This window comes from Xiphophorus couchianus, chromosome 20, assembly GCF_001444195.1.
Source record: "Xiphophorus couchianus chromosome 20, X_couchianus-1.0, whole genome shotgun sequence".
In the NCBI taxonomy this organism is placed as follows: domain Eukaryota; kingdom Metazoa; phylum Chordata; class Actinopteri; order Cyprinodontiformes; family Poeciliidae; genus Xiphophorus; species Xiphophorus couchianus.
In genome coordinates, this window is record NC_040247.1 from 30,076,415 (window position 1) to 30,102,190 (window position 25,776).

The following is a 25,776-nucleotide window of genomic DNA, read 5'->3' on the forward strand; positions in this document are numbered from 1 at the left end:
CCTTCTCTGGCATATTTACTAATCTTATGAAGACCTATGGGCCTCATATGGACCAAAGCCTGGTGTTAATATGGTGGACCCCCTTGTTTAGGGTGTGAATTAGATGTTGGTTAAGGTCAGACATACTGTTTAAGGTTATTTATTAGGGGTAAGGTGTGAATTAAATTTAGGTCAGATTTAGTGTTAGGCATGCACTGTTAATTATTAGGTGTAGGGTAAAAGTCAGGGTTGGGGAGTAGAAATGAATAAAAAATGAATGGAAGTCAATCCAAAGTCCTTGTAAAGATAGAAAGACATACTTGTGTGTGTGAGAGAGAGTTCAGTAGGCTTTCAGGATGGCTGCTGGTTTTCTTTGATCACTAATCCTTCCTCTGGCCTGACTTTCTGTCCGTTACACATTTTTCCGTCTGACCATCTTTGTGTTTTCCTCTCATCTCCACTCCAGCGCTCGCCTCATGCGTCCCGTTGCCATGTCTGCATAGAGAGCAGCTTAGAGGCGGATATCTAGGGCAGGGTGTCCTCTCGCTCAGTCTTTCTGACTCGGTCTCTTTCTCGTTTCTTCGCATGCCCCTACTTTAGTGTTGTTGGATTGTTTTTTTCTCACATTAAGAATGTCAGGCTTTTCAAATACAAATAACACTGAGACTTTGTAAGTTTTAGTTCACTAATCCTGTGAGCTAGAACACTTTTCCACCACCACCTACATGCAAAGTAGGTACAGGCACAGATTAGAGTTTGAAATGCTTCCTCACTTATAGGATATGCTGCTTTCTATAAGACTACAGCTACCTTAAAATAATCATTCTGTTTGAAGGGGAAAATCAGTGTTCAGGACCAGTACATTCGCAAGGCTGTGAAATAAGTTATTTATTCCGATTATAAGGAGATTGATTTTGTTAAAGATGCCAGTTGTCTTTAAAAGAAATCAGATTCTCACGAGGATCACTAAATCCTCGTGAGAGAAACTAAATACCTTCCTCATGTTCTGAGCTGAGTGTAACGGGATCCATGAGTAGTTGTAACAGCAAATTACCACTACTAATTGGAAAATATTTATTTCTGATGTAAAAACAATACAGTAGTAACACTGTAGGTTATTCAGTTTAAATATTGTCACACAAACATTGCCATGTTGTTCATGGTGCAATGCTTTTTTAAAAATTTTATTTATTTAATCAGGTAAACCCCATTGAGATCTAGGTCTCATTTTCAAGAGGGACCTCAAACAAACTTCACTCCCCGTCGGGGAATCGAACCCCGGTCTCTCGCGTGACAGGCGAGGATACTCACCACTATACTAACGAGGAGATAAATTCTGGATAAATGACATCTAATGGTCCAACTGCCTGTCTCCGTCCAGCCAAAACAATGATAAGTAACATTATTAAGCCTTTTCAAGTTGAACCAGAGCTCGTTGAAATCGATAGGAATGTAGAAATCACAAGAGGTGATGAAGGTGAGGAGGACCAAAGAGACGAAGAGGACAGAGTTGGCCGTAGGAGCTGGTGATTTACTTCAGCTTCATTTTGAACAATGAATGACATGTAGCTCAGGTCGGACTGTGTGATCCGGTAAATACTTCTACAGCTCTTTGTCTGGTTCAGCAACAGCTGCCTAGGGTCCGATCCTCTCCGGTGTTGTAGTGGTTTTACATTCAGTATCGGTTTTCGAGCTCCGTTAGCATGTCGAGTAGTAATAGCTCCATTAGAGCTGCTTGTCTTTAATGTTTCTCACAGTATCTGTAACACTGTGTCCGGTTAAGCAACAGCTGTGCTGTTTAGGGTCCGGTGTCGGTGGCAACAGGTGTTTAGGGTCCTTCCGGTCGAATTGGTGGATTTAGTACCAGAGGCAGGAAATGCTCCGTCTCAATGTCTTCTCGAGAGAAATGTTGACTAAATGGCTTTAGTCACTACAACTAAAGCCATTCAGTACTTTAGTCTACAACTACTTTAAACTACAACCATAGGCAGACTACAATTGTAAAACAGCACAGAAAAATCATTGTTCAGAACTTCTCCTTCTGTTTGGTGATTGGCCCCGATGAAATTCAACCAGAGAAACTGAGCTTCATAGCTTCATCCCAGATGGAGCACTGAAGGAAATGAGTATCAAGTGGATTCCATATAGGAATATGCAAAATCCATGCAAAACAGACCTGGATAGAAACCCAGAACCTTGTTGCTTCAAGGCAACAGTGCTGCCTACTCCAGCTGTCCACTATCATGATATTCATATTTATTTTAACAATTCTCCATGTAGGTAATATTAATATAAATTTTAAAGCCCAGAAAAATATTTTCGATGTTTCCTTATATTGTTATACACAACACACCCAGCTACCTCTTTCAACACCATTAAGCTCCTGTTGACCATCCGGAGAATGTTTCAATACGTTCAACATATTTCAGATGTGAATTGCAAAAGCATTGTGAAAGAATAAGTAAAGGATTTGGATGATAAAGCGAAGCAGTGGTTGGCAGGTAGAACTGAGAACAGGTGGAGTGGTGATGTTGGACTGATTTCTCATGTGTGTATGGGGGAAGTTAGAGACGCGTGTGTGTGTGTTGGAGACAAGCACAAAGCAGAGGCCTGTGGAGAAGAGAGAAAGCTCCTGTGTGTTACAGAGTCAATAGGCTCTTTGTTTGCTGGGCCTGGGAGACAGTTAGCCATTAGAACAGTCTGGGACTCCACCATACTGAACCTCACCTGAATATAACCACACCTGATGAAACGTCTTGAATACCAAACAGTGACAGAATGTCACAGATTATTTCCAACCATATTTCCCTTTTGGATGCAGAGTTTTGTAAGCACTGAACCTTTGGAGGAACAGGGCTGCTGGTGAAGTTGTGGTCTTAAGTTAATCTGTGATTTTGGGGGGAGGGCGGCGCAGGACACTGTACCTGAGAACTGGACAGAGGGCATTTTGTGTTGGACGAGGGAGAGAGCGGCAGTGAGAAGGAGTCGGAAAAACAGAAAATGGGAGGAGTGGAAGACAAAACGAGGTGGAGGTTGGGGCAGGAATGCAGCCTGTACAGGTAAAAGCTTTGTCCAGGTACCAAAAAACTAGCAAAGAATTCCCGAATCTGCGCTGGTTTCAGTGTTCACATAATGGTACGGAGAGTGAAACTCGGAACAAAAGAAGGATGCGGCGGCTGGGAAATCACCAGTAGATAAGACTTCTGCACCACAGCCAGGGGGGTGAACTGGGAACAGTTTGGAATAGTTGCTGGGGAACAAGATGTAAGTAAGTACAAAACGTTTTCTGAGCTCTTCTGCTTTTATAATGTACTCTGAACATTCTTTAGGTTGTAATGGTCCTCTTCTCAGTTGCACAACTGCATTTAACTATCCTAAATATCTGGGCAGCAAATAATTTTGAATTATTGGTAAATTTACAAAGAAGATGGAGAATGTCGAGAAGGCAAAGTAGATGTTTCTCAGAGACTAATTATGCTGGAGTACAAGGAGTCAGACACACGTTAGTACAAATTTTATATATAGGATTTCTTCTTTACGTGTCTAAATTTGGCCGTTAATATCAGACTTCACACTTTTCACTCCTGTTTGTTCATGTTGGGCCCCATGCCTGGTTTCTCTTCCACTAAGGCAGCCACCGCTCAACTATTGGTGCAGAACGGAGAGCGCCAGTCACGCCATGCGTCCTCGCGACTGGTTGTGACGACTCAACATTATCAGCTGGGTGTCACATACAAAACAGTACAACGTGAACGCTGTTTCCTGCCGAGCAGCTTCATAATGTACAGATATGTCCGTTTTGAGTCCTTGGACCTCTGAAAAATGAAGCCTGTCCAAGTATGTCGGTGACAACCTAACACTGCTGCTGCACAGGTTACATAGCAAGTTATTGCTAGCTGATGTACCAACCTTTCATAGCTGGCTGTGAGACGTTGAGAAGCTAAAGTCTTTCCTCTGTCTACATTCCTAAGAGTGAAGAGTGAAGAAAATTCTATCAGATTTAATTTAGTTGATATTGATCGTATCTGAATTGCGGTAGATATCCATGATATATCTTTCAATTTCCTTGAATTTGAAAGAATTCAAGGAAGGAAAGGGAAGAGGACATATTTGAGAATCAACGTTAGAATATCTATAATTAGATATATATAATATAATATCAACATTAGGGGAGAAGAGCAGTAGCAGTCAGGCAGGAGACAGACAAGCATAAAAACTCAGCAAGGAACAAGGACATTTGTGGTGAGACAGCAACTTTTTCCTTTCCGATCAAATACTCAGTAAAATTGAAGCTGATATCGGCAACACCGATCCGATACTTTGTGCAAACACTTAATTTTCCTGTTAAATCTTGGCTTCATAAAATACTAGACATTACTATAATTAATTAATTTCAAACACAGAATTACATTGAAGTAGAAGCCTCATTTGCTATGGCTATGTTACTTAAGAACAGCAGAAAATCATACAAAATATGTGAAAATAGTGTTGCAAACTAAAAAATATTGCAAAAATAATAACCCTACTGAAATAAATCCTTGTTTAATTATTAAGACCTACTGTAAAATGAAAACCGTCCTTATCAGGTAGTAGAAAAAGTAGTTCCCATCCATCCTGTCTCGTTTAGGCAAGATCTCTATAATTAAGTTACTTTCTAACATGCTGTTAAGATACATTATCTCAAATAACTAAAGTATTAAAAGTACTGATGCTTTGTTTTGAGATTCGATCTTCATAAAGCTTAAAGGTCTGGTATCGGAAGTACTGATATTTCAGCATCAATCCGCACATGACTACAAGGAACACAATGAAGGGAAGAAGAAAGGGCACAACATTTAGAGAATCATCTTTCTGCAAGGCGTAGGAAGCCTACATCCAAAGGCAGGTCGTAACTTTGAATAATGGAAAACGCTCTGGGTAGAAAGTCTCTGGAGTGTTGACCACTGGGATCGGCATTAGGATTCTGTCACTGAAACTGAAAGGCACAACGCTAAGCTTATCTATGCTTTATGCACGGACACACACAGTACGCACACACTCGCATGCCTGCGTGCGCTCCTGCAAACACTGATCGCCTTATCTCCTCGTCCAAACAAGAAGATAACAAATAAGGCACATTGTCTGTTTCCACAGTGGATCTCGATAAGACTCAAATCAGCTTAAATGCTCACAAACACACACCCATGCATATAATCACATAAAGGGAGGCAGAGTGTGTGTTCACAGGCAGCGGGCTGAAAAACTGGGATTTAAAACAGGGACAGATGACTTTGACAGTCATCCTACCAGCTCCAAACTCTTTGAGTGCTCCTCTTTCATTCTTAAACCCTTCATCTCTGCTTGTCTTTCCAGCCCTTTGACTCTCAAATCCCCATGTTTGTCAATAGAGTTGCCTCTTAAAATATAGAAACTCACCTTTTCTTTTCATCTAAAGCAACATATTCTGATGCAGCAGATACATTTTTTTTTATCTGCACTATTATTCTTCGTGATTAAGGTGATTCTCTTCCTAAATATTTCAGGGCTGAAGATTTCTGCTTGTTAGTTTAGCTTAAATATAAGAAAAATCAACAAAAACAAAAACTGATACATTGCTGGCAAGGAGTGGCAAAAATGTGAGATGTTTGTTTTTTTATTTAAGGAGATTAATAAGAATGAAACAACAAAACTACTTTAGTCCTTTTTACTACAAAAGCTAATTCTACTTTTATAGCAACAATTCATAAAATTAGGTGAGACTTTCAAAACAATACAACCACGGTCAATGAAACAAGATGAAACAATGTTGTATTGTTTTAAACAGTTTAATCTGCTTGAGTTCCTGTATATTTTCTTTCCTTGGTCTAATATGAGATTGTTATAGCATGGTAGTCATAAGGTAATACACCTTTTTGACCACAAGATGGCAGCAAAGTACTTTTAATACCATCCTCGGTATGTGTAAAATTTGCATTAACAGGTAACCTGCAGTCCTTTTCCAGAAGCGCTTCTGTACTTTTACGCTCTACACTGTTTGGTTGGTTGGTTTTCCATTACAGTTGTCATCATGCTACTTTTCGGCGACAGAGTCTGAAAAGTAGCATGATGGAATCTGTACATGACGCTAACACAATACAACACAACAATGGAAGACAGGGAAACGATAGAACATTCTGCTCAGTCTGTCATTGTTCTTCAAAACTCCAAATATGCTCAGTCACCGTTGTGAGTTTCCACTGTTGTGAGTTGTGTTATTGTAAGGTAGTCACTCATGTGTCACAACTGGTGACTCTGCTGCCTGGCCAATCAATGCTACGTAGGTGCTAGTGGAAATGAGCTGAAATGGGAGCATTTAGGGGCAATTCTCTGGGGCTAAATGAATACAGATGTAATATTAACACATTGTAACATGACACAATGTCTCTGGCTCTCCTTGCTTAGGTCCTGGAGACACAGAGTAAGCAGGTCTCTGTTGACCTGAGGAGTCCACATGGTTTAAACTTGGCGAGCAGTTAGGAAATGTTTTTTGTCAAAAGACCATTCAGTTCTTTAAACACCAATAGCTACATTTTAAAATCTACCCTTTTACAGGGAGTCAATGCAGTGATTTAGGACCTGGTGCTGTATCATCCATTTTATGGTGTTGGTAAGGACTCTGGCAGCAGCATTTGGATGAGCTAAAGACGCTGAACTGTTTTTACACAGACATGTAAGAATAGCCGTCTGTAATCGGACCTAAATCTAAATTTCCTTGCTAGACAGCAGGAGATGTTATGTACAGCCTGGACAGGTAACCAGTCCATCACACAGCAATATGGAGACACACAGGACAAACAAGCATTCACAGACCCAAGAGCAATTTGGAGAAACCAGCTAACCTAGAAGTCATCAGATAACTGCATAGTCATTTTTCAGGACTGAGAGGACGCCAGAGTACCTGAAGAGAATCCGGACATGGGCTGGGAGACCCTGTAAACTTCATGCTGAACGATAAAACCCTGTGCTGTTTATCCTGTGCTTTGTTTGGTCAGTAAAGTCCTTTATCCTTGCAATGTTTTAAGAGGGTCATAATATGATTTCCCAACAGTTTTCTTTGTGGATGTTAAAATTAGGTCTGTGTTCAAAACAACACAGAGGTTTCTTGCATGCTCTTTGGTCTAGTCTATCCTTATATTTATGGAGACCAAAAAGTAGTGGACAGAAGTCATGTGGAAAGTTGTGTGTCATCAACAAACATGTCAAAAAGAGGCATCATATGATGTTCAAATCAGAAATTTACATACACAGAATAAAAAGACACATCTACTTTTTTTTTCTCACTGTCTGAAGTTCAATCAGATCCAAATTCTCTTGTTTTAGATCAGTTAGAATAACCAAAATGATTGATTTCATGATATTGTAAAGTTCTGTTAGGTTAACTGACACAAGAGACGATGAGATAAAATATTTGTCTTTTCATCTGGTTTCAACAATAGCTTCAGTAAAAGTGACCTATATGCTTAAGGAATCCCGTAAGAGATTTTAGATTCCTCAGAATACAAAACAACACACAGAGGACCTTGTCTGGTAAATAAGACAAGATCTGCAGCTCCAAGGAGGAGCTGAGTCTCTAAGTAGCAAAGTACTTCAGAGCAAATCTGGGGCTGTCTAAAGGGAACTGCACATTGTGAGCTCTGCAGTGCATTTAGCCAATTTGCATACGTCTAATTTTTAACACACATAAAGATGTTGGGTTGAAATGCACTGAGACAGAACAGACAACTGGACTTTGTCCTTGGATAGGTTCATCAAACGCATCAATCAGCCACAAGGCTCCTCTGGATTTTTTCTCCCCAACCATCAATTAACCAGAAATAAGAAGTCTATAAGTTAGCAGAAACCTTAGCATTCTCGCCTGTTGTGCATCATTTCACAAAATAATAGACTAAATATCAGATTACTTCAAACTAGGCAAGTGCCAAGTTACATGGCAGGGGTATTCCAGGGACATAGTGCCATGTCGTAGCACAATTAAATAACTATATGTTTAATTCAGTTGAAGTATGACATAAAAGAAGTTTGACTTTGTTCATTTAACATCGTAAAACTGGACGTCTGTCTCTTTAAAAACTCCTGCTGAAACTCTGCCTTCAGGAAGTCATCACAATATGACTCCTCTATTAACCCTTTAGCAATTTTTTTAACCTTTATTACACTGAGAAGTAGTTCCCGTAATGAGTTCAGAAAACTCGCAGTTCCACCATTTATTTGCTAATTACTGTCGGCTAGTCTAAAGGAGCTGAGTGTGGGAGGTGTGGGGAGGGCTGCTCTGTGAGGGGGAAACTCAGACCGTACTAAGGCCGTACTAGATCCACCCAAGATGTTTTGCACAGCTGAATGGTTGCCATGGAGATGAATTGATTTCTCAGGTATGTTTTCGATGAGGGAATAACATGATAACATCATGATGTAAAGCTCAAAAAAGTAGATTTTACATACCACTGCCTCTTTAAAAATACAATCAGTGTGCTTATTCTGAGAATGACATGAAATCTCCTTTGAACTCGATTTTAATTCATGGCCAGGGTTACTGCTTTTGAGGTGACTGAACCAATTAGTTGACATGGACATGTGGGCACACAGCTCTCTCAGAATGAATAAAACTTTTATCAGATTACATAATAAACTCATGACTGATCCGCTGTTTTCCTTCAGCCAGTGTCCCCCCCCACACACACCCGACCGTATGCTGAACCACTCTGCGGTCCCACCAAGCGTTGGGCACGCGGCTGTCCGTTCTCCCCGCTGCACTTGCGGACGCTCGTGTGCCGCAGTCGCCTCCCTCTTCCTCTCTGGTTAACGTTGAGTCATCCACTTTCAGCCGCTTAATAATTCAGAGGGTCCATAAACTGTGTTTTCACCTGTGTCATCTTATGCATTGGTCTGTAAAAGCACCCCCCGGAAACGACAATCCGGCAAAACAAGAAATGTTTTGCCGGATTTGGATGGGGGTGGAGGAGATGTTGAAGGATGTGAGATAGGGATATGTGGGAGACACGAAGGATAGAGAGTGGAGAGAGACAGAAAAGGAGAGAGAGGGAGAGGGAGAGAAGTGTCTGAGCTCTGTTGTAAAACCTCTGCAGGGCCTTGTAAGCTGTCAGACAAGCTGAGGGTATTAAAGCCATGGAACTGGGAGAGATACACACACACTTTTGGGGACACGCACACACACACAGATGCGGATCATTGTGAGGAGAGAAAATGTTACTCCTGATACCACCATGACTGACTCACTGCTGTGTTTTATGGCTTTCTATTCCTATGTGATTTTCTCTGGCGTGTCACATAGGGTCTAAAGCCATTGGGTACAGAGTGGGAGATCTGCAGACGGGGATTAGATGGATGTATGGGATGGCAGAGAGGGGATAAAAAGAAGAACCCCCCCCCCTCCCCGAGGTTCGGTGGTATGTACATACACATACACACACACACAGCTACGTACTGTGTAGCCGGGGGCGGTTTTGCCTTTCCTCGTAGGCAGCTTGGAGCGAGGTTCAGCTAATTGCCCCCACATGAGCCGAGCCAAAGACGGCATCAATCCCTAAAGCCACACACAAATAAACACGCGGGCTTGAATGCAGAAATTTTATGTTCAGTCTGCGCCCGTGTCACGCACACACACCCCCCCCCTCCTTCGCTCCCACTTGCATCCCACCTACATACACACATCCAACACACACACACTGTGCGCTCGCTAGCGAGACTTGCTTGCTGCCGCCGCCGCTGCTGACTCAGGTTCGTATTTAATGAAGCTCTCGGTTTCACCTCGCCTCTCCTAATCTCACTGCTCATTTGTGATTGGCTGCGAGCGCGCTGGCGAAAACTGTTAACGTTGGGAGTTTAGTGAGCCTTAAGACTACTTTGGTGGTGAACGGGGAAAAGAGAATGCCCGGGATGGAGAACCGGTGGGAGAAAGTTCTTTGGCTGCAGATGTGGGAAGTTGGAGGGGAAAAATGTGCGAAGAAGCATAATGGAGAAAAACTTTTTCTATTTGCTGAGTGCCAGGGCTCCATGTGCTGCCAGACTTTACTGCAGTGCATGCATGTGTGCATGATGGGGTGTGTGTGTGTGTGTGCTGACTCACTTATTGATGGAACCTACACGAGTTTACCAACATAACTTCTGCCATTCAAAGTACATATGTATGGAACACACACATTACCATGGAAAGTACACACCTACGTATTTTCATTACAAATGCGCACAAAACATTTTTGATATTCTACTAATGTCAAAAAGAACCCCACACAATTGTGAAATTGTGGTGAGTTGTTTCACCTGATTAGTAGAAAAAATACATCCAGCATGAAATGATGTCAGATTTTAGCAATATCTTAGTAAAATTAAGAGTGACATAAACCAGTTTTTTTTATTTTTAGTTATTGTGTAATCAGAATATTCCACTCCGAGCAGACAAGCTCATCTACTGTCAACAAAACATTGACGATGCTCCCTTTAGTGTTTTCACAAATAGACTAAATGTTTCTTCAATTTAAAACTGTTTAAACTATTCTCTGTTGACTTTGGTTTTGTTTGCGTTCAGCTTTATTTTGGGTTTTTGTATGTTTATTATTCTGTCGGCCATTTCTCACATTTTTTCAGTTCAACTTCCATTCTTTGCCTTCCCTCGCAATTTCACCTGGGGAGTAATCAACTCTCCAGCTGTTGTATCTCCCACTTTGTTAGCCCTTTGTCAGATCATCCTGTTATTCACAGCAGCCTGCTTTTAGTGTGTTGCTCTCATAGTTATCATGTTGAATCTTCCTGCACTTTAGTTTTTGTAAGTTTTTGAACGTTCTTTTTTTTGTTTCGTAGATAGTCACGGACATCTGGGTGAAACGCCTTCATAGTTTTTGTCAGATCCAGTTAACCAAGAACCGTCTGATGAATGCCTAACTCGCCTGTTTTCCTGTGCAGGTCCTTGTGGATGCGGCGCGTCAGGTAGACCATGCCCTTCACTTGTGCCTGCTTCTGTGGTCTGAATGGCTTCTGTCGAAAGAAGAAAAAAAGGGACCAAGTGTCAGAAGAGGAGATTGATGAAGACGGGCATCACCGGGATGAGGAAACTGTGGTGTGACAGCAGCGCTGTTGGCTGAACTCTCTCCAACTTTAAAACACTGTAACATAAGACCAAGGTTATAGGTTCTCTCCATATCAGGTGTCTGGGAATGTTCCCATAGTGGAAGTGAAGGGGTTTCAGGTTTCAAATACATATTTTTATTCAGGTGTTTCACGGAAAAGATTTTGTGTTCTACTTCTTTTTCTACTCTTACAAACCAAAAGGCCATCCAAATTTCTTCTCATGATAAGACTGATGAAAATGAAAGCCTCTGAACTCTTTGCTCATCCTCCATTCCCCAAACCTGCTATGCTCTAATTTTCCCTGGGCAGCTGACAGAGAACTTGGCTTTTGCTGATAATATTCAAAAGATAAAAAAGACAAAAAAAAAAGTCTGATTCATTTCTTGCCAGTGTGCGAAGAGACAAAGGTCTCTTAAAATCCATTATTCTGTTCAGGCATACCTCTCCTCGACGCCCCGTCTTTCCCATCTCTACCTTAATAGTGCCTCCTCTGTGGAGGCTGGATTGGAACCGAAGCTCCGTGGAGCTCTGCACCTTCTCACCTGCTTACTTACATCGGATCGACTTAGCGAAAACTTCAGCCAAGTAAGAAAGTGTAGAGCAATTTCCAGAGTCGCCCGCTGAGGGGCCCCGAGCCCATCTCGGATTTTCACGCTGAGCTGACCCCGATCTAAAGCCAAAGCAGCTGTCCAATCAGTGGCTTAGCTGGAGTGTGAAGAAGGGAGTCAAGGGTCAGAATGAGAAACGGGGGCTTGGGGAACATCACTCCCCTGGTGCTGCCGCTTCTCTAATATCCGGACGAGTAATTACCGAGAGGAACACCCACAAATGCTGATGCTTCAATTAATGTACGTCCCTGTGGGAGTCGAGTCTCTCCCCGCAAATGCCACCACAATGCACTTCCAGCTGTCACCTGTTAGAGGGCAGGGCGACGCAAGCATGCTAGGGTGCTCATGTTTTTTCTTGGCTGCCACAATGGTGCTTTCAAAGTAGAAACAAGTGGTTGACATATCTTCTGCCGCCATGCCGCAGGCTTTCCCGGGCGCATCCGGACGCCCAAAGACAAAAGGCCAGCGCACTGGTCTCATTAGCATGCGTGATTATGCATTGCACGTCCAGTCAGGCGGTGGAGATGTAATTAACCTTTTCCAGCAGGAAACAGATGCCTGGATGTCACACACACACACCCCCAAACACACACGTCTGCTGTCAGGGAAACAAAGCCGACGTCACGGTGTCACGGAAACAAAGCCCCGAATGCGCCGCCTGGCACTTTCTGATAATCTCCTCACGCATATTTACATTCATGGCTTAGAATACGCCTCGGTGACACCGCCTCCGCCCTTTTACCCCCTTTCCTCTGTTGACAGCCTCCGACCCAAGTCACACCTTTTCCGTTCTTTTCGCCTCAACCGGCCCCTAGTAGTCTCATCCCTGCTATCTTCCTCTTTTTCATCATCTCTCCTTAAACTTTCTCCTTGGTCGAATTCATCCATTTATTATCAGTGGATGGTACATGGCCGTGCATGGCAGCTCCCGTAGATTAGCCCCCACTCTTGCAATCCCATATCAGGGATTTCTTCAGGCGGGTAAGAAAGTGAAGAAAGAAGCTGCTTTACGACAGATTAATGGACGGCCCTGATTGCGCCTGTTGGTGTGGCTCTGCGCCTGAGCTGAATCGACTGTTTACTCGTTCTCCCGCCGCTACGAGCGGCGAAATGAAACAAAGCAAAAGCCATTTCACAGTGTAGAGCACCTATTATGATTCAGTGTGTTACGGCGCAGCCCTAATGAGAAAGAGAGAAAACGAGAGGAGGAGCAGGAGGAGAGGAAGAGACGATAATGAAAGTGAGTTGGGAGGGGGGCAAACGCTAGACAGAGCAGTCATGCTAATTGGCTACAGTGGATAACTTTCTTCGGCGAAAACGAAGGTGTGTGGTTAAAAGAAAGGCCTTATCTGTCTACATTGCTCTCATTTAACGATCCCTCCATTTCACCTCTTTTAATGAGAGGAATATTCACCGAGGTAATGGCACAGAACTCGGAGTTGACTGCAATTTGTTGCTCACGCAGGCCACGCTCCGAGACGGGGTCTGAGGCAAGGCGCTCTCCTTGCCCCAGCCTCCTGCTATGGATCATGACAATTTTCAGGGATTGTAACTCAAGGACAAACAGCTAAAAATAGAAGGGTGGTGCACGACTCCTGCGGTAGCAGCGAAGGGAGGAGGTGAGTACAGGGAAGGACGGGGGAGGGGGGACCGCGAAAACGACTCCTGTCGCATTAGATTTGGGTCAGAGGCGAGGGAAAAGCCGGCGAAGCGGAGAGCGTTCCAGACGGCTGGGAGATTCATCGCCCGCCGCTCTGTGCTCCTCTCCTCTTTTAACACCTCGCCTTTATCCTGCACAGACAGCGGCGGAGGGCTGGGACGCCGGGCGAGTTTCACGGAATGGACGGGGAAGGCATTGCAAAACATTTGAAAGAACAACAATAAAAAGATACAAGGATTAGTACCAGGTTAGACAAGGAGGATAGAAAGGTTAGTGTGTTGTAAGGTGCACCTTGCTTGGATCATACCATTCAATTTATGGCCTCCTGTTGCATTATTCACATGATCCCAGGTCCTGGAAAAAATACAATAAAACCCACCATGTTAAAAAACAAAAACAAAATTCCATCTACACGGAGCAGACACAATGTGTCATCACAGTTTATTATGTAAATAGGACAAACACAGCAAAAGAAAAACTCCAGTTGTCCACTACTTTGGAAATGGCTTGTAAACGGGGCACAAGGACGGACTGTTTGGGGCCCCATAATGGCAGAGCGACATTTGACCGGCTCTGTTGGAGGCAGATCATGTATAGATGGCAATTGGGAGATATTTGGTGGAGAAAAAGCTGAACACACAAATGTTATCCAGGTTCCAACATTTAAGCCCCTTTTGCACTGCCCAGCCAGACCCGGGCTCATCCGGGCCGGTCTGGCTTAAAAGCAGGGCTGATCGTTTTTGCATTAGCACTTCCAGCCCGGTACCACCCAGCTCCCTGGAACCCGTAGAGCTGCGGTTCCAGTCAGGCCAGCCAGACCGGGCTGGTTTGGAGTTAGCTGTTGATTGGGTCATTGGCTGTGCGGGCGGGACAAAGATCAGATTTCTGGGTCAGAGGAGCAATAGGCTTTCTCGATGTCTGTCATTTCAATGTGCTGCATCAATAAATTCCCGTCATAATCTATTCTTACCCCACACTGGGATTACAATCACCTCTTCAGCCAAAGATTTGAATGTTAAATGTAAACAACACTTCTCCAATTGAACTGATCAGAAGGCATTGGTAAGGCTGTGGACGAGGGGATTTCCGCGTCTGGGTTGCTCTAGCGGGGAAATCCCACCAGTTCTGCTGGCCACAAGTCCAGCTCTGAGATGACATTCAGATGATATTTTAATTTTATTTTTTTCGTTAAATGTAAAGCTGAGGTAAATGTTTCCGTCAGCTTCCTCGCTCATGAACACATTCAGAAAGAGCGGGACGGGAGAACCAAGAAGGAAACTTGATCTCCTCGGTAGCTTTAGCAAGAATTTGATTTACGTGACGTATCCAGCTCAATGCGAAACCACCAGAGCTATGCTGTTCGAACGGAGCCGACCTGGGCAAAAAGGGCTTTAGTAATCTGTGGAAAAGCTCAAGAATTTGTTGGAATTCTATGTTAAGCAAAACATAGTCCCCCATGTGGTTGGGGACTGTATGGCAAAAAGGATCTTTTTGTGGTTTTGCCCACAGGTTCCATAAGACCTTGGTGGTTTTTACTCACTGGTGTGTGACACAGGGCAGGTATGAGTGCTAATAAGCTCCATCTCCATAAAATGGGTTTCCTGCCCATTTGGTTTTCATGTATAATTCTGGACAGATAGTCGGTCTCAACTGGAAACAAGATGCACACAATTTATCTGGGTCCCATTTTTAACTCATGGGTTGAAAAAAAAATTGTGTATCTTCAACTTTAATAAGTTGCTTTTCATCTTCTATGTCTCACACAATGAGATAAAGAAGTAAATACCAAAACTGTTAATGATAGTGCCTTAGCTGATAGGAATCAAATTGCTTAAATGGATAATTCAGGACCAGTAATAGTGAACAAACACCATTCATTTACCTACAGGAGCTAACTCTCTTAGCAGTTTTTTTCCCCTAAGGCTAATGTTTAGAAAAACCTCAACCAACTATTGTGACTATTCCTTTAATAAAACACTTATCTAAATTGCCAGACTGCAATGCAAAACTCAGATGGTTAGATTGCCTTGTTGACTGAAAACCAACTGTTTAAATGGATTGTTATGTTTTCTTTTTAACTGGGGATGTGAGCAGTTCATATGGTGGAAACAATTTTCTTAACTTCCTGTTTTAGAAATGCACTGTTTTTCTGAGGATTATGAAAATAAAATAATGACATGCCAAGACCAAAGCAAGTGGCTGCGTTTCATGTAAACATTACTTATAAAGCTCCAAAATGCTGTCATATTATCCAGTAATGTACCTTTACGCCTTTGGTCATTTAACCTAAGACTGCAGTTATGAACGGGCCACTACAGTGTCCCTCCAACAGGAAATATATGAGGCGCATTTGACAAGAGATGCTAGCTGCGTTTCCAAAACAAATGAGCGCAAAACGTTTCCCATAATTCTAATATTTACAAAAATACATAATTTTGCTTTTGTAGTGTTTCCATTAACTAAGAAAAGCATTTAACATCGCAAAATGTATGAGTTTGTTTGCGTGACAAGTCATTGAAAACTATATTTGTATTTCACCTCATCCTAGCACAAAAAGCTTTCTATTGATCAACGTTTCCATTAAGCAAATTTGTTTTCAGAATTCCAATTTGTGCAATTTCATGGTCAATGGAAACGCAGGTACTATAGGTCAGAAGGTGATGTGTAAAACTTCTACAAAATGCATTAGCTTAAACTGATAGTTTGAGATTTCGTTAAAACAACATCAGATAATTCTCTTGCCACTTGTGCTTTCAATATGCTGTTCTGCAATACCTTTTTTACAGACCAATCTCGTCTGCTGTTTTTTAATTCACTGCCAATTTCTAAAGAAATGTCTTCCAATGTAAACATTATTATTATTATAATGCAAACATGACTCATTCACGGTTCCACAATTTTTAATTAGGAAGTATTTCTCGACTTTGAATCCTAGAACCAAAGAAGAAAAAAAAAAGTACCGCAAGATCCATATATTCCATTTAATAGTTTTCACTAGATGTTCAAAGTTTTACTTATATTGTGTCCCTTTTAAGGAAACCTAAGAACTGATGAATACCTGAATATTTAATAGAATGATCCAGTAAAATCGTGAAAGCAGTCAGATTTTAAAATATTGGCTTAAATGTTTAATGTCCAATATTTTTTTAAATCTCCTTTGATGGCCCAAATTAATTCTCTGTGAAGTTAAATAAGCCAGAAATAAATTAACATTTTAGGTTATAGTTGGAAGTGACAGGGCTGGCCTTTTGGGTCCTCCTGGTAAAATGTATGATTTATTAGAGAAGCATATTCACACTTTAGACCTCAAGGTGTTGAAGGAAATAAAAAAAATAAAAACATTATCCAATAAATTTTTTAAATTAAATTTTAAATTACTTTATTCTTTTAAATATCTGTTTTTTGATCACAAAAAAATAATAATTTAAATTATTTAGTGACATGTTATTTGTCATGCTTAGCTTTCTGATTGGCTGCTGGACACTAATGCAAAAACAAGAAGTCTGGATATGAAACAAAGTTTGATGTTTGATTAATATAAAATGTTACATATTTTCTAATAATCCTAAGAAGAGGATTGTGGTGGTTTATTATCAGGTAACATATTATGACTTTATCAATCTGATATTTATATCATAATACATTACCTGACACTAAAAAACTCATGGCCAGTTAAAATAATGTATGTTTTGATTAAAGAAGAAATAAAATTAAGATCATACATGAATAAGCCTGTTCAAGCAATAAGTCATGAAAAATAATGGCAGCAACAGAGCTATATTAAATATTCATTCATGGCGTTAGCACTCATCAATTATCAGCCATTGGAGGAGACGTCGGGCGCTGCCGCAACAAGCCCCGCCTACTTTGGAGCGGCTACATATGCAGCGTTTTTGGGAAATTGTAGTCTGTGATTTTACATAAAAGTTATAGATTTACAAACTTTTTATGATGTTGTGAGAGCTCTGGTGGAGCCAGCTGCACACTGTCAGAAATAAACAGAAACAGGACAGCCTTCGTCTTCTTTGTGGCTTTCACCAGTAGCAACAGCCGGCTGGCGATCACGGAAAAAAAAATCCCACTGCAGTTTTTCGAGCTACTTCCACTTTGATATGGCCGTAAAAACACCTCTTCCTAGCACAACAACTTTTTTATCGAAAGACGTGAGTTTTTTCAAAATTTGTATGTTTCCATTAGGCTAACTTATTTTAGCACTTTCTGCTAGCAGTAATTCTATGGTAAATGGAAATGCAGCAAGTGGCAGAGAAGATGAGGAAAAAAGAACAGGCCTTTATTCATCTCAGCATCACCCTCGTTCCAATTTCTACTCGTCTGCAGAAATCAAACACAAGCACATGCAGGCATGCTAATAACGCAGATTAGAGAGTACAAACCAGTCAAAACCCCATCTCCAAACTCTAACCCACACACGCACGAATACACACACACACCGTCAGCACACCTACATCGACGTATTGGACACATATAGCCATTTAACAGGATGTTTACGGTCAGACCTGACGGTGTGATTCTGAAGAAGCGACTGGCACCGTTAAATATCTAATTCCCCTTCACGTCTAGATGAAAATAAGGTGCAGAGCTGATTAGATTGCTGCCTGCTGTGCCAGCCTTCGGGTTTGTGCTGTGTTCATTACCAGCCCCGACCTCCAAACCCCTGGCCCCCAACCAATCCTATCTCCATCCATGCTCACCTGCCAGCTGCAAATAGTCTCTGATAGAAAAGCAATTCTGACACACTTGAGAGTTACGGTCGATGCCTGAGGAGTGATGACATTAAGTCAAGAATGATTTATTTAGAAATTGCCACGCTGTCAGGCTCGAGTGGCTGTGAGAAATTACTGAAATTTAGAACTTCAATTCCAAAGAGTTTTAGTAGAGGTGTTGTCAGTGGATGCAGAAAGTGACTCAGATATATTACAATTAGGACAAAAGTTCGACTTTTTGTCCTTCGAGGTTTTGCTTTGAAAATGTCTCATGAAGTATTTGCAATCTAGAAAGTTTTGTGGATGTTTTAGAAGTTTAGGTGAAATGTGAAAAGTACTTTTGGTGGAGACGCATTAAGTTGTGCTTTAGATTACAATAATGTTACCAAGTTATATTTAGTTACATTTCAATCCGTGTTTCAGGAACTAGCGATCATTCATGGAACTTCTGTAAACATGCAGCACTAGCAATACAGTTAATGCTACATGTTTAGCATTGAGACGCTAGTTTAGGCTTGAATAGCTTCACCAATATGCTAACTCCTTTTAGCATACCTTGAACACAACTTAAACCTTTTTCCAGCATCCAATCAGATCGTTTCTTTAGATGCAAAAAACCAAAAACAATCTGTAGTGCCTTTGTCGTAGTAGTTTGTTGCTTGTCCGTCAGACTTAACGGTGTACCAGAAACATATGTATACAAACGTTTTTACATAGAAAAAAAAATGCTATTAAAATTTTTGACATGTAATAATCAATGTAATCAATGAATCGATATTGTAGCATTTTGTATAGACAAAGTAATTACAGTTCATATTTATTAATGATAAACAGTCTTGGAGACCAGAGTTTGATTGCGTATTGAGGCAAATGGACCAGTTTGACTAAAGCGGATTTAACAAGGCTGATGTGACTCACCTACATTTATTTCAATTCAGCATAAATGGCAAACCAGAATAAGTAGAAATACCACATAAAGCAAAACTTTAGGGAAAAAAATAAATGTTCTTTGTGACTATTTATCTAAATATTTTAAGAAAATACAGAATTACAAACAATAGAATCTGACACCCAGCAGTATAAGTAAACAAGTGAAACAAGGAGGCAACTGAGTGACAGTGAGGTTTAACTTTGTAGAACATTTGGTTGGATAGTCATTCATAACTTACATCTTATAAATATTACAACTGACATTATGTTCATCATTAACTGGATGATTGTCACCATGGGGATTACGTCTGGAAAAAAATTAGGAGAATGAGAAACATAGACAATATATTTATATAAAAACTGACACTAACTCTGCTCTAAAAAAGCCCCATAAAGTAAAGAAAATATTCATTTAAAATATCCAGCTCGCGTCTGTTGCAGTTTTCGAACATATCCTGCAGCCTTCGGTTGTAGTGGGCTGAAGGTTAAAGAAGATGCTGAGTGAGATCGGAACTTTATACCATCACCTTTAAGGGAGTTCTCGGAAATACTGAACAACTTGCACAACCGCTCTGGGCTACGGGAACTTATTTCACACAGCTGCTGATCCAGGATTTTAAACTAAGTAAACTATGAGTAGTGTGGATTAAGCTGCTTTTTTTTAATTGTGCGAGGAAAACTTTTACACATTGCCCAGAGGGCTGGAACAAAGGTTAAGTGTCCCACACAGCTGGTTCCAAACCACGATCAGCCAGAAGCGATAAATTGATTCTTCGCTCTTTTTTTCTCCTTCGCTTTCCTGCTTCACCTCACATTTTCCTCTCACTCTTTTTTTTTACTCACTCATTTTTCTCACACTTCTGCCAGAACTGGTCAATACTGGAGCGGCTATCGAGCAGCAGCTAAATGAGACTTTGATTCCCCCTGAGGTGAATGGTGGGGGGTTATTCCCTGGAACCAGGGGGTCCAGTCCTTCATTAGGGACCTCTTCACTCATTGATGAAGCGTGCGATTTAAACTCCATTTGATTTAGCCGTGCTTAAGGACAATACTTTTCATTAGCGGGTGATAACATTCATCAAGAGCCATCCAACATGGCCGCTAATGAGCCGATCTGCTCTTGAAGGCTTTGTTTCGTCTAGGAAACAGTGACGACGCAAAGACAGCGCTGGCGCTTTTTCAGTCAACTCTCTAAGCTTCCCGCTTCATCTCCAACAAGACCGTTTCTTGTAAATGTATTTATGCCGAGGCTGACAAACGATTAAAGTTATTAATCTGATTGATCACAGGGTTGCTGTGAACTGATCACGATTAATTAGTTGTTAAAAAAATTACGAGTTAATGAGTTCTAAATGTTTTTATTAGGATTGATTAAAACAGGACGTAACACACAGTACACGGGATTATTTCTCATGTCGTCGTTGCTTTTGTGTTTATCATTGTTCATCTTTTTTTATTTGTTCTCCGCAGCATGTGTGTTACTTCTCTTGTGAATGTAAAATGATGCATTCAGTTGTTGTTGGCAACAGCAATTGTCAACAATTGTTGAGGTTCTGCCTGTTGCGCTCACAGCGCCGATACTCACAGTGCGCTCCTGTCCGCTCTCCAGCTGTTTTCACAGATTACTTTTGTAAGAAAAGGGAAATTAGTCCGATAGAAAACCAGCTACGGAAAATAAAGGAAATTATGTTAAAACTCTGCAGCACAGGTGACGTCCAAAAAGTACAGAAACCTGTGCAATTAATTGCTCATTGAAAAAAATGTAACCACGCTAAAATAACGTGAAGTAATGCGCAAATTTTGACAGCCCTAATTCATACTCTAGTTCATATTTTGTCACATTAGAGACACAAACTACAAAGTGTTTTATTTGGAGTTGTATGTGACAGACCAACAGGAACAACAACATAGTGGTAAATAAAAGCGCATAGTATTTTTTTGTATGGCTTTAATTTTGGCCAGATGCCCATTCACTCTGACACCACTGAATAAAACATATAATATAGTTTTTCTGTCTTAAATTTCATTCAAGGTGGCACTAAGAAGGTGGTAAAAAGTCTCTAAATATGACTTGTGATTGACTGGTTTTCAGCTCTGATCTGGTCACATCTAGTAGGTGAAAAAGGAGGTCAAGAAAACAGGAAATGAAAAAAAAATAAACACATTTTTCTTTGACTTGCCTTCTTTTTTGACTTCGTCCCAGAGTTGAGCTGAAAACCCAACCACTCACTTAAATCTGAGAAATGACCACCCCAAATGCTAAATACGCCCACTGAATACATAGCATGAGTACAACCTTTTGTAAAAAGCACAAGGAAGGGTGGAGGGAGTCATACTGCATCCATGAGCCAGTGAATAAATGGAAATGGTTTTTGGCAGGTATGTGACGCATCAGAAAACTGCTACCACATATTACAGTGAATACACCAACCCTATGTAGAAGCATAATGGTGGTAGCGTAATGCTGAGGGGATGATTCCCCACGTAACGTCCAGCAAGAACAGGGAACATGACAAACTGGGCAGAAAGATGGACGGAACTAAAGATGTCACAATCTTTAAATGACAAAAAACAGTCGTTAGAATGAATGGGTTGACCTTTACCAGTGCGCACCATCTTTTGCTGGTCTATCACATTAAAAGTCCCAGAGAAACACCACAAAGTTTGAAACAAAATATGACAGTTTGAAAAGCATTTTCCTCAATTAGGATATCTCTTAACCAACAGAGTTTTTCTCTTCTTTGCTTGCAGAGCCATCGGAAACAAACGCTAAATGTTTGTTTTCCGTCGTCTGGCCTTGAAAACCGTCTCTCTGTGAGCGTTCCCATTTACTCTGAAAAGATTCTTTTGCAGTTTTTTTCACCCCAGTTTTGTACACACATCCAAAAACACACACCACAGTAAAAGTGTTGCGCTCTCTCCCGTTTGTGGAGTTCTTATATTATTCATATCTCAGGGCCTTTTGCTGTGGGAAACAAGCAAAGCTGAGATGGAACGAGCAAGAAAAAAAAACAAAACAAGAAGGGACCTTTTGACAGAGCAACATTGATGAACAGCCCCGACATAGCGAGATACATAAACATGAGGTCAGAGAAGATCGCTGAGGGAGATGGAGGTGGAGAACAGAGCGAGCAACGGGAGAAAATGTGAGCGAGAGAGAGAGAGAGAGAGTTACGAAGAACAGCGAAGAGGCAGAAATAGAGCTTTAGAAAACGCTCTGTGGCTGACAAGCTCACGCTTTACTCACGAAACCCACCAATCAGCCCTTTGGGACAGATCAACCTGTGTGGTATTTTGTGTGTGTGTGTGTTTGTGATGGAACACACACACACATATAATGGGAAACACCGCCTGGCGCGGCAGAGAGGATCTTTGAAATGCAGAACACATCGAGAGTCCTGGAGAGCTCCGCTTTGCAGCAAAGCCTCATTACAGAGACAGCAGCCTTAAAGCTGGACGATACACACACACGCGCACCCGCCACTGAATGTACACACACTCCTAAACACACGCAGGAACATGCTAATGCGGCCTTCTGCATTTTTTGCAAATCAAATTGAAATCTCAGCAGAGCAGAAATGCTGTGAAACATCTCCTTCCTCTAATCCTTTCTGCCGTTTTCACTCCTTGTTCTCCATACAAATAAAGTTTCATTTACCCCCCCCCCCCCTCCACCTCGCCACTAATATTGTATTCATGTATATTTGATTGTGTAAACTCTGTGGAGATTGGCTGCGCTGTATCTGCTGTGCCTTTTTAAAAATGCATCTATGAATAAATAATGTCTCTCCGTTGATTGAAAAAGCCATATTGCCAGAAAGCCATGATGAAACGATAATGTAATATCTGTCCTCGTCCTGATTAAAGCCAAGCTTTCTCCTTCTCTTTTTCTTTGCAGCCCACTTCTTCTTCTTCTCTTTTTTTTCTTCTCTCAATTCTGTGGCTTAATGAATCCTAAAGCTGTGCCGCCTGATGACGCCGCGCCTCCGTGTGTGTTTTAATAAAGAGAAGGCCTCTTTCTACACGTCTGAGTGTTATGTGGTTGTTTGCAGATATTAATAAAGAGCAGCCAGGCGCCTCCCCCCGGTGCCCCCGCCTCGCTAATTGACAGTGATAGCAGAGACTCGTCTCCTGGGCTGATGTTGGGAGCCTAATAAAGATGCATTACTGTGAGGCCGGGTAAATGACGCACGTCGTATCACCCCGCTCCGTCTCCCCCACGCAGCCTGATTAAACTGATAAAGTGCGCCAAAAAAGAGCCAGAGATGGGGATGTAAATAATAAAACAGCGTCGGGTGAAAAGGGAGAGTCAGCAGAGGTGGAGGAAGAGTCACAACGCTGAGAGAGAAATCTCATTAGGAGCAGTTCCATACCTAATGAATAAAATGCAAAGTTCCTCATACTGCTCGCCTAATTTTGCAAATTTTTAATTGGTGTGACATTCCAAGTTAAAAGCTCCGGCCTTTGGATGACCCCGCGGTGTCAAGGCTGTTTAAACACACACACACCCCTGCGAGCGCAACGCATACATTGACAGGCGGCTGTGCTCCTGACTTTGATATACTCTCATTAGCATAGCAACAGCAAGATGACCGTCCACAGGGGAGGCTGTAACCCAGGCAACCAGAGCTGGCAAATCCAACTACCAAAACCAGAGGCACGGATGGAAGTGCGCTCCCAGCCACGTTCCTCATGTTTGAATCAGTGTTGTTGAAAGTTGGCCTTTTACTATGAAGTGGTACGTTCAGTTCGCGCAAACCTGAACTGAAGAAATTCCTGTCGGTCCTTCATTATTGGAAGTACCGATATCTCTACCTCACAAGGCAAAGACGCAATATTAGAATCACAGGACTAGAGTTTAACTTTTGTTAAAAAAAAAACATTGCTAAAAACAATGCGTTACCTCGCAACACGTTTTGCGTTCCCTCGCAATATGCTTACTGCAATATCATTGCAGGTCAAGTTTGTATGCAGTCAATAAAACATTTCAAATATATCCACATATAAAGAGCCCCAGTGAAAATGTGTTTATTATTAACTCCTTGGTGCAAAGAAACTGACTGAAAATCCATTTATTCACTGGATGTTTATGTGTTTGTGTAAGGTTGAGATGTAACTGCCCATGAAAACGGCCCTTTAAACCATTCAGACCAACAAGAGGCGCAGTCAAAACTGTCAGATGTCTCATTATCCTGTGATGATAACTCAGAAATAGTCCGAATACTTTGGATGTAGTTTTTATTTCTTTCCTTCTTACGGAAGGTTTCTGTTTGTAGGTTTGTGGTGCATTTCTGTCCTAAAGAAAAAGACAGAAAATATCAGATATTTCACAACGAGATATTAGCATACATGGAAAAACCTTAGGAAAGCCTTATATAATAGCAGAAAGTATGATAGCAACCGTAAGAAAAACTTACAGTATCCAATTATGCTGCAGTAAGTGATCAGTACCTTATTGTGAGAGAACGCAAAAGAGAAAAAATGTCCTCCATGTTGGGTCTATTTTAGTTCCCAACCTGCAGGGAATCAACCAGAGGCACAAGTTACTCTTCTGCAGAAGAGGGGAGAGAAGCCAGACACTGAGAACTGCAGTCAAACACTGTCTGGGATCAACTGCACCGGCTCTCACCTCTCAGCTGCTTTTTATTATCATTACAAGGAAAAGAGGGTTGGGTTTCTTCACATAGTCACACAGATAGTTTCGTCAGAGAATTCTGCCACAGGATGTTCTAGGACGCTCTTACAAAGCTGACTCAGTGACAGGCAGTTTGATAAAACCAGAAGAGTGAGTAAGCATTTCTAATCTTCAGTCTAATCTTTAGTCCTCCTTGTCTTGTCTGACCCTAAACGTTTTGTTTATGACCAAAAGCATCCAAAATGCTGCCAAATCAAGAAGGTAAACATGGTGGAGTTTCAGGGATAGACAAGAAAAAAAAACTGCCTTCATTGTTTCATTTTTAAACTAAAACTCACATGATTGTGAGCAAAGAAATATTTACTTCCTAGGGTTTATCAATAAATTTGACCAATGATGTTCGATGGAAAACGTTCATTTTGGATATGAGTCTCAGATCGATTCAAGGGCACACATTTCAAATTATATCTGAGATCCGTGAAAGTCAGAGGAAGCTTTTTGTTTTGAATTTAATTAAATGGGAAAATCTCTGTTAAGGTTAGATACCTTTCGCTGTCCTTCAGATTTATTGAACCGCAGCACTGGAAGGATAAAACGTGCAAAATTCCCTGTCAGGCATCAGAACTTCTGACTGAAGCTTTTGTTCTCAGCTGTCCAGAATGACCTATGGTAATGCAACCTTATCAGCGCAGACACACCAGCTAACTGTTAAGTTTCTACAAAAAAAAACATAAAATAAAATCAGGATTTCTTTCATTCAGTTTCTGATGACCACAGCCAATATCTTTGAAGTTCAACCTCTGTGTAAAATGTATGCTAGCCCATGTGTCACAAAGGAGTGTGAACAGTGCCAATCCTGCCGTCACATGCTAAACGGTTAGGCTAAGATTTCCAACATAAATCAACCGTGCGGCGCTCTTTGTTGTCCTCGAATGCCAATCACGTGGTTCACCGTATTTCCAAAGGGAGGTAAACCCCGAGAGGAAACGACGAGTGGCTGACAGGTGATTCCAGGGGGAGAAAAGCGACGCATGTGTGTCCGAAAATGATGAGTTCTTGACTGGCAGACGCTGTCTTCTGTCCACACCTCATCCAGCAAAATCAGATAAATAACTATGGGTAGAATTATGTTTCAATCTG

The 25,776-nt window shown here is 41.4% G+C and overlaps 1 long non-coding RNA gene and 1 other non-coding gene across 2 annotated transcripts in view; one reads left to right on the forward strand and one right to left on the reverse strand.

Moving 5' to 3' along the window:
* The window catches only part of LOC114135662 (uncharacterized), a 32,511-nt gene extending 9,486 nt beyond the window's left edge, over nt 1-23,025 (forward strand). Inside the window, exon 3 of the long non-coding RNA XR_003593632.1 lies at nt 10,915-23,025. This is a non-coding gene — a long non-coding RNA (uncharacterized LOC114135662). The remainder of the gene's footprint in view (nt 1-10,914) is intronic.
* Nucleotides 1,236-1,307, reverse strand: trnad-guc (transfer RNA aspartic acid (anticodon GUC)). The gene has a single exon. It is a non-coding gene; the product is annotated as a tRNA-Asp (tRNA).
* Nucleotides 23,026-25,776: the final 2,751 nt, after the last annotated feature.